Genomic DNA, 16,402 nt, shown 5'->3' on the forward strand with positions numbered 1-16,402 from the left:
TTTCCAGAACCTGCTTCTCTGGCGGGCAGCCAGGGGCTCCAACAAACACTGTTTTCTCAGCACAGAGACCAGGTACCTTTGTACAGACGGGCGGCTGAATCTCTGGAGCAAATCCAGGAGAGATACTCATCCGAGCTGGTGTTTCTCTAGACAACACAGGGCTGTGTCCAGTTGGCTGAGAATCTGCTGGATTTCAGAGTGCGGCACCAAGTTTTAGTTCATCTATTCATTGGCTCTGTGATTTGAGACAAATACCTCCACCTCTCTGAGGCTCAGATTTCCTTCTCTGAAAAAGGTCATACAGCTAGAGTTCTTTAAGATCTTGGCATGTTCTAGAACACTGTGACCTCTCTAGAGTGAGAACAAGAGGGGAGTTTGGTCTGTTCCCTCCCCTGTCTATTCTTTCGCTCCCTTCCTCCCTTCCTGTTCCTTTCTCCCTCTTTTTTCTTTCTTTCTTTTTTTTTTTCTTTCTGTCATGTGCCAAGATTCTAAGTTAACAGGCTGCTTTAGCTGAAATTAGTACCTTAGATTTTTTTTTTTTTTTTTAATCATCCTGGGTAGGAGCCAGAGAAATGATCTCTGAGAAGCTGTGACCATGTTGTGATGCTCTTCGACGAGGTAACTGGAGGATGCCTTCGCAGCCGCTCCCTCTGTCCTGAGAGCCATCTATACACAAATCTTGTTCTCAAAAAGTCACTCCTGCCATCCAGGAGGTTTAAGTGGGGGCATTCAGCAGTGATTTGAGAGTGCAAGCCATTTTTCACTTCACACGAGACCTTGATCAGTCATTCTCTAGTGGGGGAGGCTAAGTCTTCTCTGTCTTGGTCTCCAGGGAAGCCTGGCCAGGACCAGCAAGAGGGTATGGATGTAAGCTGTGTGCAAACTACACTGTATCACTGGGGAAAGGGAGATGGTGCTTGAAAGTCTGTTTTCAGAGATTTTCATGCAGGAAAGGAGACATGGAGAAGAGCAGCCCAAGGAACTGGTTTCATGAGAGATTCTGTGGCATTGGGGGAAGATAAGGGCTTCTTTGGGGCCTAGCAAAATATAGCTCCCGGTGCATCTTCCAGTCCCTATTTTCCCTTGCCATATCGACAGCAGGGACAAGTGGCATGGAGACTGCAGGGCTGAAGTCCCTGGGTGCTCTGAGGATTTTGTGTGAGCTAGAAACAATTTTTTGCTTCCAAAGTAATCTTTGAGATTCAGGGGCGCTGCTATTGTAGAAACCTTAAGTTGTATGATACAACCTGAGTTTAAGCAGACAGACAACCCACAAGGCAGTGACGGTGGGCTGTTCACTGTGAGCAGGTGAGAGGCTCCTGTTGGGGGTGGAAGAGAGAATTGGAAGATGTTGGTGAGAGGAGCTGAGTCGTGCAATCAAGCTATAGGGTTTGATGAACAAAACGTAAATATCATCTTGCTTGGACACAGAGTACATGTCTGTGGTGAACCTTTACATTGTGAACCTTTACATTGACTCCTTGGAGGTGAGGAAATTGAAGCTGGGGTTTGAGCCCAGGGCCACCTCCCACGACAGCAAATTCTCCCTATCACACAACACTGAACCTGTCCTCCATTTTTCTCTGCTCCGCTCCCTGCGCCTGCATGTGCATCATTTTAATATATGCATTTAATATATGCATAATCATAGCACATTATGTATCTCACTATCACTACATTAGAGGCAAGGGACCTTTCCTGCCAAAGACCCTAACATATTCATGGCATACGAAGCAAAAGTTAATATTTGGAATACCTCAAGCTTAGGTCCTCTTCCTATGAGAAATACTTGGAGTTGAAAACCCTTGAGCTCTTGTTTCAAAGCCATGGAGCTAGTAGAATTGAGAGGGTTTCAAATGTGGAGGAATTTGTTTTTCCTTGGCAATCTCATCACTCAAACAACCTCTAGTTTTTAAATGCTACACTTCTGTGATGTACTCTAGACTGTCATTAATAAACATGAACTTTTTAAAAAGATTTATTTATTTATTAGAGAGAGAGAGAGAGAGAGAGAGTGCTAGTATGAGTGAGGGGAGGAGACAGAGGGAAAAAATCTTCAAGCAGACTCTGTGCTGAGTGCAGAGCCAGACCTGATGTGGGGCTGGATCCCAGGACCCTGAGATCATGATCTGAGCTGAAACCAAGAGCAGGACACTGAACTGACTGAGCCACCCAGGAGCCCCCATGAGTAGGTTTTTGAGGTTTACATAAATGTCAGTAAAGAGGGGATGGGAACAGATAGCAGAAAGCAGAAAGCAGAAAACAATTGAATGTGTCAGGAGCTCCAATTCCATGGCTGGCTGCCATCTGCATGGTGTTCACCTTACCTGTGCTGTCTGTGATCTTCACAGGGGATCCACTCCCTGCTTGCATACCTTGCTGGCTGACCATTGATGGAAAGGAAGTTTGCTTTTTGTTTTTTTGTTGTTGTTGTTGTTGTTGTTGTTGTTGTTGTTTGTTTGTTTGTTTCTGAATTCAGCATTCAAGGTCTTTTGCAAGTTTGGCCTGACTTTACTCTCCTGTCTTCTTTCTCTACACCTCCATGTAACTTAGCCACATTTCAAGCCACGAGAGTGCCAGACACACTATCTGGGAATCCCCAACAGACCGTAAGTTTTCACATCTCTATTTCATTTTTACTAGAAATATTTTCCTCTTCTTGCTGCAGTGATCTATGTGACTTTCAGAGTCCAGCTGAGATACACCTTGTGGATTTAACTTCATAGATAGAAAGATAGCATCTTCACATCTCCCAAGTAGATTTTAAGTGTCAGCCTGAGTCTTACCATTCCATTCCATGTCCTGGTCACTTTTGGCCAGAGTCCCCAACCAGGCAAAACCCAGCACTCTACCTGTGTCACCTTGTTTTTCTTTTACCTCACATGGCACTGACCTCATAGCAGGTGATCAACACATGTTTCTTGAAAGAATATCTGAATAGCTAATAGAGAGTGGCTAAATAATGTTGTTCCTCTACCTGCCAACATTTAATATTTCTTTCTCCACATCTGGTAGAGGATTTGCTTTGGAATCCAGTGGTGCCAAGGACAGGACAGAGGGAGCCATTTGCCCTGGGTGCCGTCACTGATGGGCACATTGTCTGTACAGAGTTTAAAAACAATAGTGAAAGAGCCCAGATGTCCATCGACAGATGAATGGATAAAGAAGATGTGGTTTATATATATATGATGGAATACTACTCAGACATCAGAAAGGATGAAATCTTGCCATTTGCAACGACGTGGATGGCACTAGAGGGTATTATGCTGAGTGAGGTAAGAATCAAAGAAAAGCAATTATCCTATGATCTCACTAATGTGGAATTTAAGAAACAAAAGAGTGGAGCATAGAGGAAGGGAGAGGAAAATAAAACAAGACATAATCAGGGAGGGAGACAAACCCTAAGAGACTCTTAACTCTAGGGAACAAACTGAGGGTTGCTGGAGGGGTGAGGGGTGGGGGATGGGGTGACTGGGGGATGGGCATGAAGGAGGGCATGTGATGTAATGAGCACTGGGTGTTGTATACAACTGATGAAGCACTGAGCTCTACCTCTGAAATTAATAATGCAGTAAATGTAAATTAATTGAATTTAAATTAAAAAAATAGTGAAAGCAAGTAAAAATAGGTCTGGTTTTTATCACTAGCCTATATTGGCAAAGCTAACCCCCATCAGTGATAACATATTCCCCCATAGAGACCCCTCTCAGCCCCTCCCCCACTTGATAGGCCACCGCCCAGATCGCTCCTAATTTACTCCCTGGCAGAGTGCTGCACTCCTGTGCCCTGTTTTGGCAGGGCTTTCTCCTTTTTCTCCCTGCAGGCTCAGGGTGTGATCCTGGTGTGATCCTCAGTTCATCCATCAGTTCATTCTTTTTCTCATTTGACATGTATTTATCCAGTTACTAGGACATGAGAGGTATTGGGGTATTGGTGCACAAAGATGAACAGGAAGGAGGCAGTCCAGGTCTTTTGGAGCTTGAGTTCTAGTTGGGAGCACAGAAGATAAAATGTCCGTAGCGTGCATGCACACACCATTTTAGGGCTGACTGCTGTGCTGAGGATAGAATTCCAGGATGATGTGATCACAGTGGAGGAGAGGTGCCTTTAGATAGGGTTATCCATGCCAGTGACCGCGTCTGGGGCCAAGTAAGATGTGGGTTGAGGTCTGAGTGCTGAGAAGAAGCCAGAGACTTCTGAAAAGTTCCGAGGATGGAAAAGGTGCTGTAGGACAACCCATATGAAGCACCTGAAAGAGGTCGGGGACTTCATTTGTCTGCTGGCTTCTAAACCCCAATCTCAGGTCCATCTCTTAGCTCAGCTTTATTCTGCACACACTCCCGAACTTTTGTCTGGGTGCAGAGCAAAGACTGGCAAAGAAACAGAATGTGCTCTGTCCCAGTGCCATTTCTCTGCGGCTGGTACTTGGTGGTAGAACTGAGCATAGGAGCACAGACAGAGGGTTTAGTGTCTCCCTCCTCAAGCATCGTCTCCAGTTCTCCATCATAAGGCCCAGATGAACAAAGGATGGAGGTTCAAAAGCTCCCCATCACATCTGGAATTGTGGCTCATAGATTTTGAATCCATTCAATCACAGAACCCTCTGACATTATCTCATGTAACATCTTGATTCAGCAGATAAAACAAGTAAAGCCCAGAGAGGTTGAGTTACTTCCTTGAGTTAACAAATACATTATACTTCCTAAAGCAGCAATCAAATGCTGAATGGTGTGAATGGTACTTCATGCCGACTGCCTCTTCTCAAGAGTTCTAGGTGTTAGAGAAAAGAAAATGAGGTGAGGGGACTTAATTAGGTGGCTTTTAAAGAGAGTTTAAGAGGAAAATCTCTCTCTTTTCTGTATTTCATGTTCTCAAGATGTTTATGCCTTTTAAAAATACACAAGCCAACTTTTCGTAGGCACTTTGAGGGGCCATTAGTCATGTAGGTTAGATTTTGCTTGAATATTTTGGAAGCATCAGACCCATCTACATCATATCTGGCACAGTGGCCTACACTTCAAAACGTGATAATTTGAGCCTTTGGGTCAGTAACCCTGTGTGTAACTGGTTCAGCATCAGCCCAAACCACAAACCACACCAGAGAGAGTGAAGTCAGAACATCAGGCGTACGTGTACCAATAACCACCAACCTGCTGCAAGCTAAATGTTCTCCTTCTGTGGCTCCATGCTGTCACTTCAATTTGAGAAGTGGGAAACTGAGACGCCTGGGTGGCTCAGCGGTTGGGCGTCTGCCTTTGGCTCAGGGTGTGATCCTGGGGTCCTGGGATGGGGCTTCACATCGGGCTCCTTGAGGAGCCTGCTTCTCTCTCTGCCTCTGTCCCCGTCTCTCTCTCTCTCTCTCTCTCTCTCTCTCTCTCTCATGAATAAATAAATAAAATCTTTTTTTTAACCTACGAGGTTAAAAACCTTGAGGCCAAACCTACGAGGAGAGTAGGGACACTTGTCATCAAGGCCTGTAGTTCTAGGAACAGGAGGTAAAAAATGTATGCTCCCAAAAGGTAAAATAATTACTATGCAAAAATACATATAATTGCTCAGATACTCTGGGAATATTTTTAAGTTAATTATAATAAAAGCAAATGGGGATCCCTGGGTGGCTCAGCGGTTTAGCGCCTGCCTTTGGCCCAGAGTGTGATCCTGGAGTCCGGGGATCGAGTCCCACGTTGGGCTCCCTGCATGGAGTCTGCTTCTCCCTCTGTCTGTATCTCTGCCTCTCTCTTTCTTTGTGTGTCTCTCATGAATAAATAAATAAAACCTTAAAAAAAAAAACAAATGACTATTCCACCTATATAATTATTAGATACTTAAATATATGTGTATATGTATATATGATTTATATGTATGTAATGTTTAACACTGTTATGGAACTCTTATAAATTAAGACATGCTCAGGCAGCTGGGGTGGCTCAGTGGTTTAGCGCCGCCTTCAGCCCAGGGTGTGATCCTGGAGACACCGGATCGAGTCCCACGTCGGGCTCCCTGGAGTCTGCTTCTCCCTCTGCCTGGGTCTCTGCCTCTCTCTCTCTCTCTCTCTCTCTCTCTCTGTGTCTCTCATGAATAAATAAACAAAATCTTTTTTAAAAAATTAAGACATGCTCATATAATCAAGTTCAAATGGTATAAACATTCTGGAAAGCAATTGAACAATAGGTATTAAGGTCCTTAACAATGAGTAGTCTTTTGCTGCCTAATTCTGCTGTAATGAATCTCTCTCCTGTTTTAAAAAGATTTATTTTATTGAGAGAGAGAGAGCCCACACAGGGGTGGGGGAGGGGCAGAGGGACAGGGAGAGAAACTCCAGGCAGACTCCTTCCTGATGGCAGAGCCTGTCGTCGGGCTTGATCCCATGACCCCGAGATCATGACCCGAGCCGAAACCAAGACGCAGATGCTCAACTGACTGCACAACTCAGGTCCCCCTCAATGAATCCCTTTTAAGGAAATAATACTCAAAACCAAGACTTATGAGCAAAGACAGCATTAAAGCAATATTATAATAGTGATACTGAAAGCAACCAGACTATCTATTAAGACATATATATGCTATATATTTATATATATAATAAAAATGTTATTGATCATAAAATATACAAAATGAGAGATCTTGCTTGAATAGTTTATGAACAGCAGCCCATCTGGCATGCAGTCTGGCACAAATCCTGCCCTGGAGAAGACAGTCTCTAACTGTTAATATTCCAAGCCTTGGGGTCAGTAATAGTTTGTATAACTGATTCAGCATTAGCCAAGACCACAAACAAGGCCAGAAAGGCTAGAATTAGAGCACTAGCAGGGTTTTCATTGATGACTGCATCTTCCTGGCTGAGATATGGTTGTGCAGAAATTCTTACACAGTCCACAGTGCTAGAGGTGGATGATTGAATTTTTTGGTAGCCAGGATTAATTCTGAAAAAGAAAAAAAAATAATAATTCTGAAAAACAATAGAAAAACAAAGAAAGAATAACAAAGGACAACAATGGAACATCTTCCAAAGACATTCACTGTAACTTTGTTTCTAATAGTTACAGCTTATGAACATATCAAATAAGAGCAATGTACATATCAAATCACAGGATCTGCTTACATGTGGCAGAGACATCACATGGTGTATCATGTCATGGAGGATTTTTCAGAAAGCTACATAAAAACACGGGGAAATGCTTATAATGTTAACTGGAAGATGCAGATGCAAGTGAATATATAACTGCAATAAGTAAAAACAAAAATACTTTTCTGTACCCTAAGAAGATTATAAGTCACTTAGAAAACTGGTAACTAGCTGATATGCATGTGGGAGGTGGTTTGCAGATTTCTACCTTTCTTTCCTTTTCTCTACTTTCTCCTTTTTCCCACCCCCCCACCCCCCCACCATGGCTTTCTTACTGGTCATTTAATGAAAAATTTAATAACATTAAAGATGTATTATTCATCTTCAGAGGAAGCCTGAGCACAGTCAATTGAGGACAAATTAAAGGCTATCATGCTTCCTACGACCCACTCAGGGAGGGTGTGTAGCCTCACAAAGGTACACACGCGGAGAATGTATTTTCTCAAGAAGTGGTGAGGACAGAAAACATAAGTAGGTTGTTAAAAGATCTGTATGATTTTTTTGAATGGAAGGCATGCATACAAAGGATGTTGAGCCCAGCAGCATATTTAGGGGAAACACTTTAGTGTGAATTTGATTTTTTGCAAAATGTCTCTCAAAATATTAGTCAGAAAAGCTTCAGTGTGAAAGTGGCAGTGTCCAGATTTTTAGGTCTCCATTAAGATCTAGTACATGTAGACTTGAAGAGCTACTGTTCGGAAAGGTAGCTGAGACCCTTTTGTCTACGGCAAAGGATGGAACAAAGGGTCCATCACCTGGATAAAGAAGAACTTTCTATTAGTTAGGAACAGTGTGTGGCAGTCAGGGTACCAGTAAGTGACAGATAGAAGACTTAAGTTGGGATAACTTGAGCTGGGCTTATCTATGAAACTAACTACAAAGGTATGGATGGCCTGTGGGGAAAACCTAAAGAACAATGTGATAACTTGGACCAATAAGAAGGATAGGATAAGACAATTATAAGTATCCACATCTTGAGAGGAGCAGTGACTTCCATCAGGTACCCGTCTGTCTTATAGGCACTTAGGGCAGCACTCAATGAAGCAAGCAACCTGACTTCTCTCCTCCCGCCTACCAATATTCTGCTGGATGTTGCCTAAATATATTGGCTAAATCCAACAAGAAGCAGGAATAAATTCCATAGAGATCAGCCTCATGGAGAGAAACATTGGGTAGAGAAGGAGGAGTCAATCTAGAGCCAGACAGAGGGTAGACTAAACACAGTCCAAGAAAGGAAAGGCTAACCTCGTGAAACACTTTGTTTTTCATCATTGCTGCTTGTGAAGAGAGGCCGAAGGACCATTTCTTTGGGAAATCTAAGCAAAGTGTGGTGTTTGGACCAGATGACTTAGAATTTTCCATTTAATTCTGATACTTTGTAATTCTAAGGCACCTCAACTGAACTAGAAGCACATAAATAACCAATACAAGTGCAATTGCTTATTATGGTCACTAGCCTCAAGTCAGGAAAATTGAGTTATTTTTCCCTTTTATAGAGCAATAACCTTTTCTAGCATCCATGATGACTTTCCTTAGAAGATTTTTGCAAAGCAATAAAACCAATGGTATATTTAATTGAAGTGTAAAGTGATGTTGATGATCAACAGGCCCAACCTGGGATGAATATGTAATTAGAGTTCTTTAAGTGTCACCCAAAGTCCACAGTGTATGATAAGTACATATTAATAAGAACTAACATATATTAGGTGCTCACCATATTCCAGGCATTGAGCCATTCACTTTATATTAACTCATTTGATCCTGCCAGTAGTCTTTTGAGCTATGTACTATTGTTGGTTTCTCCTTCTCTATGCACAAAGCAGCCAGGGAAAGGTACTGCTCAGTTACCTCATTCTAGGACGTGCAATTTGCTCATAGTCCCAGCTGCTGACCCCCCTGAATCCACTACCATGTCTGATAAAACCACACTTCTCTTGGGCTACTTCCAACCCAAAGACCAAGAATGAAGGGTATTCCACTTCCATTCCAATGAGATGCAAAACTTCTCCAAAGGGTCACTGGCCCAAGAGTACCTTTTAGCTGAGCCAAACCTTCCCTGAAACTGTTACAAAGATCCTTCCTCTCTTCTTCCTCCTCTCTTCTCATCTTTCACAGATATCAGACCCCATAGAAATCTGCAGGTTCTCCTTACTTTCTCCTACTCCCTCCCTGTTATAGATTGAACTGGGACTCCCTCCACAATTCATATGTTGAATTACAATGTGACTGCATCTGGAAATAGGATCTTTAGGAGGCAATTATGATTTAATGCAGCCGTAAGGGTAGACTCTTTAATCCAATAGGACTGTCCTTTTATGAAGAGGGAGGAAGAAGGAGAAGAAGAAAGAAGAAGAAGAAGAAGAAGAAGAAGAAGAAGAAGAAGAAGAAGAAGAAGAAGAAGAAGAAGAAGGAGAAGGAGAAGGAGAAGGAGAAGGAGAAGGAGAAGGAGGAGAAGAAGAAGAAGAAGAAGAAGAAGAAGAAGAAGAAGAAGAAGAAGAAGAAGAAGAAGAAGAAGAAGAAATTAAAATGATATAATTAAAAAATTATATGGAAGAGGAGGAGGCAGGGGAGAGAGAGATCACATTTCTCTCTCTGCCATGTAACTACATGGCAAGAAGGTGATCATCTGAGAGCCAAGAAGGGTGTTTCCACCAGAAACCTGAATGCACAGCACATTGATCTTGGATGTAGCAGTCTCCAGAAATTGTAAGAAAATAGATTTCTATTGCCTAAGTCATCCAGTGTGTGGTAGTTTATTATGGCAACCCCAGGCTGACACTAATACACTCCCTCAATAAATGTCTTCACACGTCTAACACCACATTGGCACCAGGTTCTCAGTGGATCCAAACAAGCACAGGCACCACCAGAAGTTTCAGGGGCTTGCCTAAGTTCATAGACCCTGGGCTTGGCAAAGCTGGGCCTCAACCCCAGGCAGTTGGACTCAAGTCTCTCTACCTGCTTGCTCACTGGGCTACCCCACCTTGAATCAGTGATTGGCTTGACTTGCCTCGGGGCACTTTCCGGGGAACAAGTTCTATCCTCTTTTAGCCAAAGCATTTCTGCCCTTCCCTATTTTGTCTGACTTGAAGGCAGACACTCATCTCATCCTATCCGAGACTTCTTCACTCCAGCAAACATCTCTAGTACTTTCTATCATTCTTTGTGAGGACACAGGCCTCAGATGCCTCCTCAGTCCCCCTCCTGCTCTCCAGTGGCAAGTTAGACAGAATTGAGTGTAAATGGGCTCCAAAGTTCCCAGCTGTGAAATCTCAGACACACTGACCATCGTGAAGCTTTGTTTAATTATATGGAAAAAAAAATGAGACTATCCATTCCTAACTCCTGGATCACTTGGAGGATTGAGTTAACATTTAAGGACCTAGGACATCAGCTAATACATAAAGCCATCTATAAACAATAGATCTGGGCAGCCCTGGTGGCCCAGTGGTTTAGAGCTGCCTTCAGCCCAGGGTGTGATCCTGGAGACCCGGGATCGAGTCCCACATCAGGCTCCCTACATGAAGCCTGCTTCTCCCTCTGCCTGTGTCTCTGCCTCTCTCTCTCTCTCTCTTTCTCTGTGTGTGTGTGTCTCATGAATAAATAAAATTAAAAAAAATATATATATATATATAAACAACAGATCCCACCCAAATTTGGACCCATCTTTTGATTTATTTGAACTGGTGGCTGGTAAATCTGTTACCCAAAAGTGCATAAAATATTTTCAGTTGAGATGATGGCCTTTTCTACTCCTCTCTCATGCTGAGATTTCCAATAGGCAAACTCAGGACATTCTATTCAGCAGCTCTGCCTAGTGTTGACATTTCCCCTTATGTTCCTGTGAACCGAAAAGAAACATGGTTATTTCCTAGCTTGGTCATCTCATTCCCAGAATTTCCCATGAACTTGGTAATCAAGCCCTGATGAGTGCCTGAGTTAATGCACAGCCTATGTGAGAAGTGGCTTGTTCTGGGGATGTGGGGGTGGAGGGAGAATGACTTCCTTAACTATTTCTCACTACTATCTAATCTTCCATGAAGCACATACAGCTTTCCACCATTTCTAATCATTCTTTATCTGAACCCATGTTGAAAAGTTGAAAACCAGTTGTTTAGGAACACCCAGGTGGCTCAGTGGTTGAGCATCTGCCTTTGGCTCTGGTCATGATCCTGGGGTGCTGGGATCAAGTCCCACATGAGGTTACCCACAGGAACCCTGCTTCTGTCTCTACCTATGTCTCTGTCTCTCTCTGTGTGTCTTTCATGAATAAATAAATAAATAAAATCTAAAACAAACAAATAAACAAACCCAAACAGTTATTTAAGCTATTTTTAAAATCAAAAATAAGAAGTAATGTGCTGTCCTGAGAATCAAGTGACCTTCAGAGTAACATAGGTGAGAATTTCGTCTGCTGCTAAGGAGCTGATTTAGATGATTTCCTTAACTTTTCTGTGTTTGTTTTCTGCAACTAGAGAAGAAGAATGATCTTCCTTTTCCTGAGACCTCTTGTGCGGCTGAAATGGGGTTAGGAACCTAAACTACCTCGGTGCCAGCCTGCAGAGGCACTCGTGTGAATGGTCATTGGTGCTGTGCATGTATGAGCCCAATATTTTTGTGACTCTGGCACCCACACCACCTCTTCGCCTTTCAAGATGTTAGTTATTCAAAGCTCTTCAGGGTTTTTGAGAGCTTCCAATAGACAATTTCCACTGTTTTATTTCTAAGAAAGTCTAGGTTGTCTTGTTAGAAGTTGGAAGTTCCACTTATGATTAATATCATCAGTAGACACTGTTAGAGGTTTTTGTTCATTTGTTTGCTTATTTCAAGTAAAAAGAATTGTTAATTCTCTCCAATAAATGTGGGCTTTGTTGAGAAATCAAATTTTAGTTCTCACATAATATTCTTTTGGCTGTGTTTTATTTCCTTGCTTCACTGATCTTTAAACTGATCTTTTGGAATTTACGAGAACACCTGGAAAGCCCCATTGGATTGTCCCTTGGTTATTACCTGTATTGCCAAATACCTGTGGCAGTTACTGTTTCCTGTCACTCACTATATGTTCTGAATGAATGACACTATTTTCTGAAGTACAATGCACTTCATCTAATTCTTTTTTTTTATAAGATTTTATTTATTTATTTATTCATGAGACACACACACACACACAGAGGGAGAAGCAGGCTCCATGCAGGGAGCTTGATGCGGGACCCGATCCCAGGTCTCCAGGATCAGGCCCTGGGCTGAAGATGGTGCTAAACCACTGAGCCACCCGGGCTGCCCATAATTCTTTTTTTTTTTTTTTTTTTAAATCCAATTATTTCTCAAAAGTGATCTTCTTGAATATGTCATCATGTCTAAAAATCGTTATTTTAGTTTTTTTTTTTTCTTTCTCTAGATCACTCTTCACGTGTTTCTTTTAATGACAAGTTCTGATGTTGGCATGCATGTGTATGTGCTTGTAAGGCATCATTATTCCTTCATAAGACCAAGCTTCCAGATGCTTTTGGCTGTTGAGTAGATCATGATCAGATGTGCCCTTGACTGGGGTGCAAGGGCTCTGTGATATGTTATAATGGGTGCCTTTTATGTACCATAAGTTTGTGCTGATGGTTCTTCTACATACTGTAATATGACAGCTCAAACTTCTTTTCCGCATGTGTCATCCACTGAAAAATAAACTGAAAAATAAATAAAATATTTATTTTAGGCCCCTGAGAAGAATCTGTAAGTGCCAATTCCTGCCTTTGCCTTTCTGACATCCTAGCTTCTGAGTGGACTAGGACATCCATCTAGAACAAGACACGTCCTGTGTCTGCACTATTTTTGCTCAAGGCAGGACAGGTGTCAGCAGCCTCAGCCCCTGACTCCAGCAGGAGTCTAGAGAAGTGGTAGTGATCCTGGAATTCTGCTTCTATCACTTGTTAGCTCTTTGAACTTAGACAAGTTAGTGCATCACCAGTAAAATGAGAACAGTACCTATTTCAAAGGCTTACTTTGAGGACAAACTGTGGTTCTGTTACATGTAAAGTGCCTGACACATAATAAACCTCAGTAAATGTAACTTATCATCATTATTATTTTTCCTCTCCTTCCAGGTGGCCCCTGTTATTACGCTGAAACCCATCTACTCTGTTCCAAGCCTGCCCTCATTTTTGTGCAAAGAATTATGATTGACACATGGGGGTCAGACTTCATGGGGCCATGCTGAACCTCATCACTTCTTGGTGACTTTAAAAATTTATCTCATCTGCAACTTACTTTCTTAGGTGTAAAAGAGGTGTCATATCACCATTAGTGGTGCTATTAGTGGTGCTGTAAAGATTACATGAGCTAATTTTGTTGTGTTTAATAAAATTCCTAGGTACCATTGGTACTCAAATTTTTTTTTTTAATGAAAATTAGTGCCAAACTGAGCACACATAGGTAAAAGTTTTGAACCAACAGAATATTGGATCTGATCTTTTAAGAATCCCTCCCTTGTGGTCACATGCTGGGGATCACTCTTGCTTGCCTGCAGCAGTCAACCTGCATTCTCTAGCATTGTATTAGGTTTTGGTTTTGGTTTTGGTTTTTATAGGCCCCTGTTCTAAGAAACAGAGCCCTCACTTTTCTTCAGAGCCTGGGAGTACAGAACAGATATCACAATCTCTGTTCTTATTGCTTTCCATAGAACATCACAATTCACATAGGGGCACTAAATGCATTAACATGTGGAAAAGTGAAACTCTGCTAAATAAATATTCATAAAGCACAATTTGCCAAATGAATATCTGTGCTAAGTGAACATGCATAAAATAAAACCTCATTGAACAGGTACAGAATTTAACCAAGTTATAAAATTCATTATCCAGTGAGTACACTCATCCATTAACAAGTTAATCAGCTTTCCCTCCTTTAAAAATGAATTCATAACCAAAATGGCTTATTATACTGATCTTTCCTCATTGAAGACTATTAATATAGGAACATCGAATGTGGAGGGAAAGAAGGTAGCTAGCATTTATTTTTCCTTTTGGTTTTAATTGGTTTAGTGACAAACTGATGCTTCAGTGAAAACCCTATGTCAGTTGAACGGTAAGGAAAAGATACAACATGTTTTAGTTTTGCTGGTTTTTGTCTGTTTTTGACATTTCCTAAATGCCAATGAGCATGTCTCATTTAATTTTTTAAAGAATTTATTTATTTATTTAGAAAGAGAGAGAGAGAGCAATCACATGGATGCATGAACCGGGACAGGCAGAGGAAGAGGGAGAGAAAGAATCTCAAGCCGACTCCCTGCTGAGCAGAGACCAGGGCAGAGCTTGATCTCATGACCCTGAGATCATGACCTGAACTGAAACCAACAGTTGGATGCTCAACTGACTGGGCCACCCAGGTTCCCCTCTCATTTAATTCTCCCCCCTGGTGGGGGTAGGAACCATTAACCATTTTAACTGGCTTATTCAAGGTTATGTGGCACAAGTCCATCTCAGAGCAGGGACTGGACCAAGGGCTGTCTTACTGGAAGCCTGGACTCCCTTTATTTAACACCCTGCCAAGCCGCCATCCTAACTAGGAACAGCCCTAACTGGTAGGTGTTAGACAAACTCTAGGAACAAATCCCTCTTATACGTGTTTGACTAAGTTCACAGACTTGCTGCTCAAACCTGCAGTCTTAGGATAGTGTTCTTGGCAATTTTACTCTTGTCAACTCAGAGCACTGATTTGAACGCAGCTTCCTCACACTGGAATTTCTTTGGGTTAAAGTGAAGGGGAACACAGAGGTCCTCTTCCTTAACACGAGCTAGAAATCAATCAGGTTCATCTTGTTGAAGAGCAACAATGCAAGCATTTAAGGAATGTCAAGGTGATTCAGGTCATAGGAATTCAGAGCTTGGTATCCACCACATGTTCACTACCCTCATCTCATAAACAAGGAAATTGAAACTGTCTCTTTTATTGGCCAATTTGAGAAGCTTGGAAGTAAGAATAAATACTTCAATGGTGTTTCAAGCTGAAGCCATAATCATGATTATAGGATGAAGTGTGACTCCTAGAATTCGTGTGTTGACGTCTTAATATCCAAGATCTCAGAATGTGACCTTATTTGGAGACAGGGTCTTTATAGAGGAAACCAGATTAAAGTGAGATCATTAGGTGACCCTAACCCAATGTGACTGGTGTCCTTATAAAAAGCGAATTTTTTGACCCAGAGACATATAGAGGGCAGAGGTCGTGAAGATACAAAGGCAGAAGATGCTGGATGAGCCTGACCAGGCTGCCATAACAAAGTACCACCGACTGGGGGTGAAGGTGTAAACAACAGTAGTTTGCTCACAGTCCTAGAGGCAAGAACTCTGGGGTCAAAATATCAGCAGGGGGGTTTGTCTGAGGCCACTCTCCAGTCTCATAGTTGGCTGTCTTCTTCCTGTGTCTTCACATGGTCTTCCCTTTGTTCTAGTCTCCTCTTTACAAACTGTTGAATCAGGGTCTACCCATATGACCCCAAGGTAAGTTAATTACCTCCCTAAGACCTTATCTCCAAATAGGAAGATAAAGAGGTCCTGGGGATCAGGGCTTCAACATTTGAAATTTAGAATACATGATTGACCCCGAACAACAGTCAGTCATCTCCAAGCCAAAGAGAGAGGCCTGTGGTAGATACCTCTCTCTTGTTCAACAGAGGAATTTGACCCTGTCCTTGGATTTCTCACCTCTAAAACTATGAGAAAATAAATGTTGGTTGCTTAAACCATGGAATTTGTGATACTTTGTTACTGCAGCCATCAAAACACCAATACAACAATGTTTTCCTGCAAGTGTCTGGATGGAGTCTTTGGTCTCCATGTGCAAAGGTATAGAAATTAAGATGAGTCAAAAAAAAAATGAGGTTGCCTATGTTTGCACCCAAGTGTGTGTCTTGTGAAAAATTGTCCGTGCCTCCTACTGTTTAATCTCTCTTCAAGTCACTCCACTGGGTTTTGAATATTTTATAAATGCCCCAATTAATGTGGTAGAAAATAACATACATCATTTGGGTGTAGTAAGTATCCCAAACAAAATTAGTGGGGATTCCAGATTTACAAAAAAAAAAAAAAAAAAAAAAAAAAAAAGCTTAAAAAATTTAAATGTTAGAATAAGTGAAAGCACTTTAAAACAGAACACTTTTTCTCCTCCCCTAAACATGCTTCTCAAAAGACAATGCAGCACCTTCTTCCCTCAATCTGTACCACCTCTTGTCAACCCTTCACATCTTAGCCTGAAGCATAGCAATGTTGCCCTGCACGCGGGACC

At 41.9% G+C, this 16,402-nt stretch overlaps 1 long non-coding RNA gene across 1 annotated transcript; it reads left to right on the forward strand.

The window, feature by feature from the left end:
- Positions 1 to 331: 331 nt before the first annotated feature.
- Positions 332 to 13,580, forward strand: LOC140621166 (uncharacterized). The gene is made up of 4 exons (XR_012020899.1): positions 332 to 618; positions 2,554 to 2,609; positions 3,016 to 3,275; positions 13,225 to 13,580. It is a non-coding gene; the product is annotated as an uncharacterized lncRNA (long non-coding RNA).
- Positions 13,581 to 16,402: the final 2,822 nt, after the last annotated feature.

Source organism: Canis lupus, chromosome 2, assembly GCF_048164855.1.
Source record: "Canis lupus baileyi chromosome 2, mCanLup2.hap1, whole genome shotgun sequence".
In the NCBI taxonomy this organism is placed as follows: domain Eukaryota; kingdom Metazoa; phylum Chordata; class Mammalia; order Carnivora; family Canidae; genus Canis; species Canis lupus.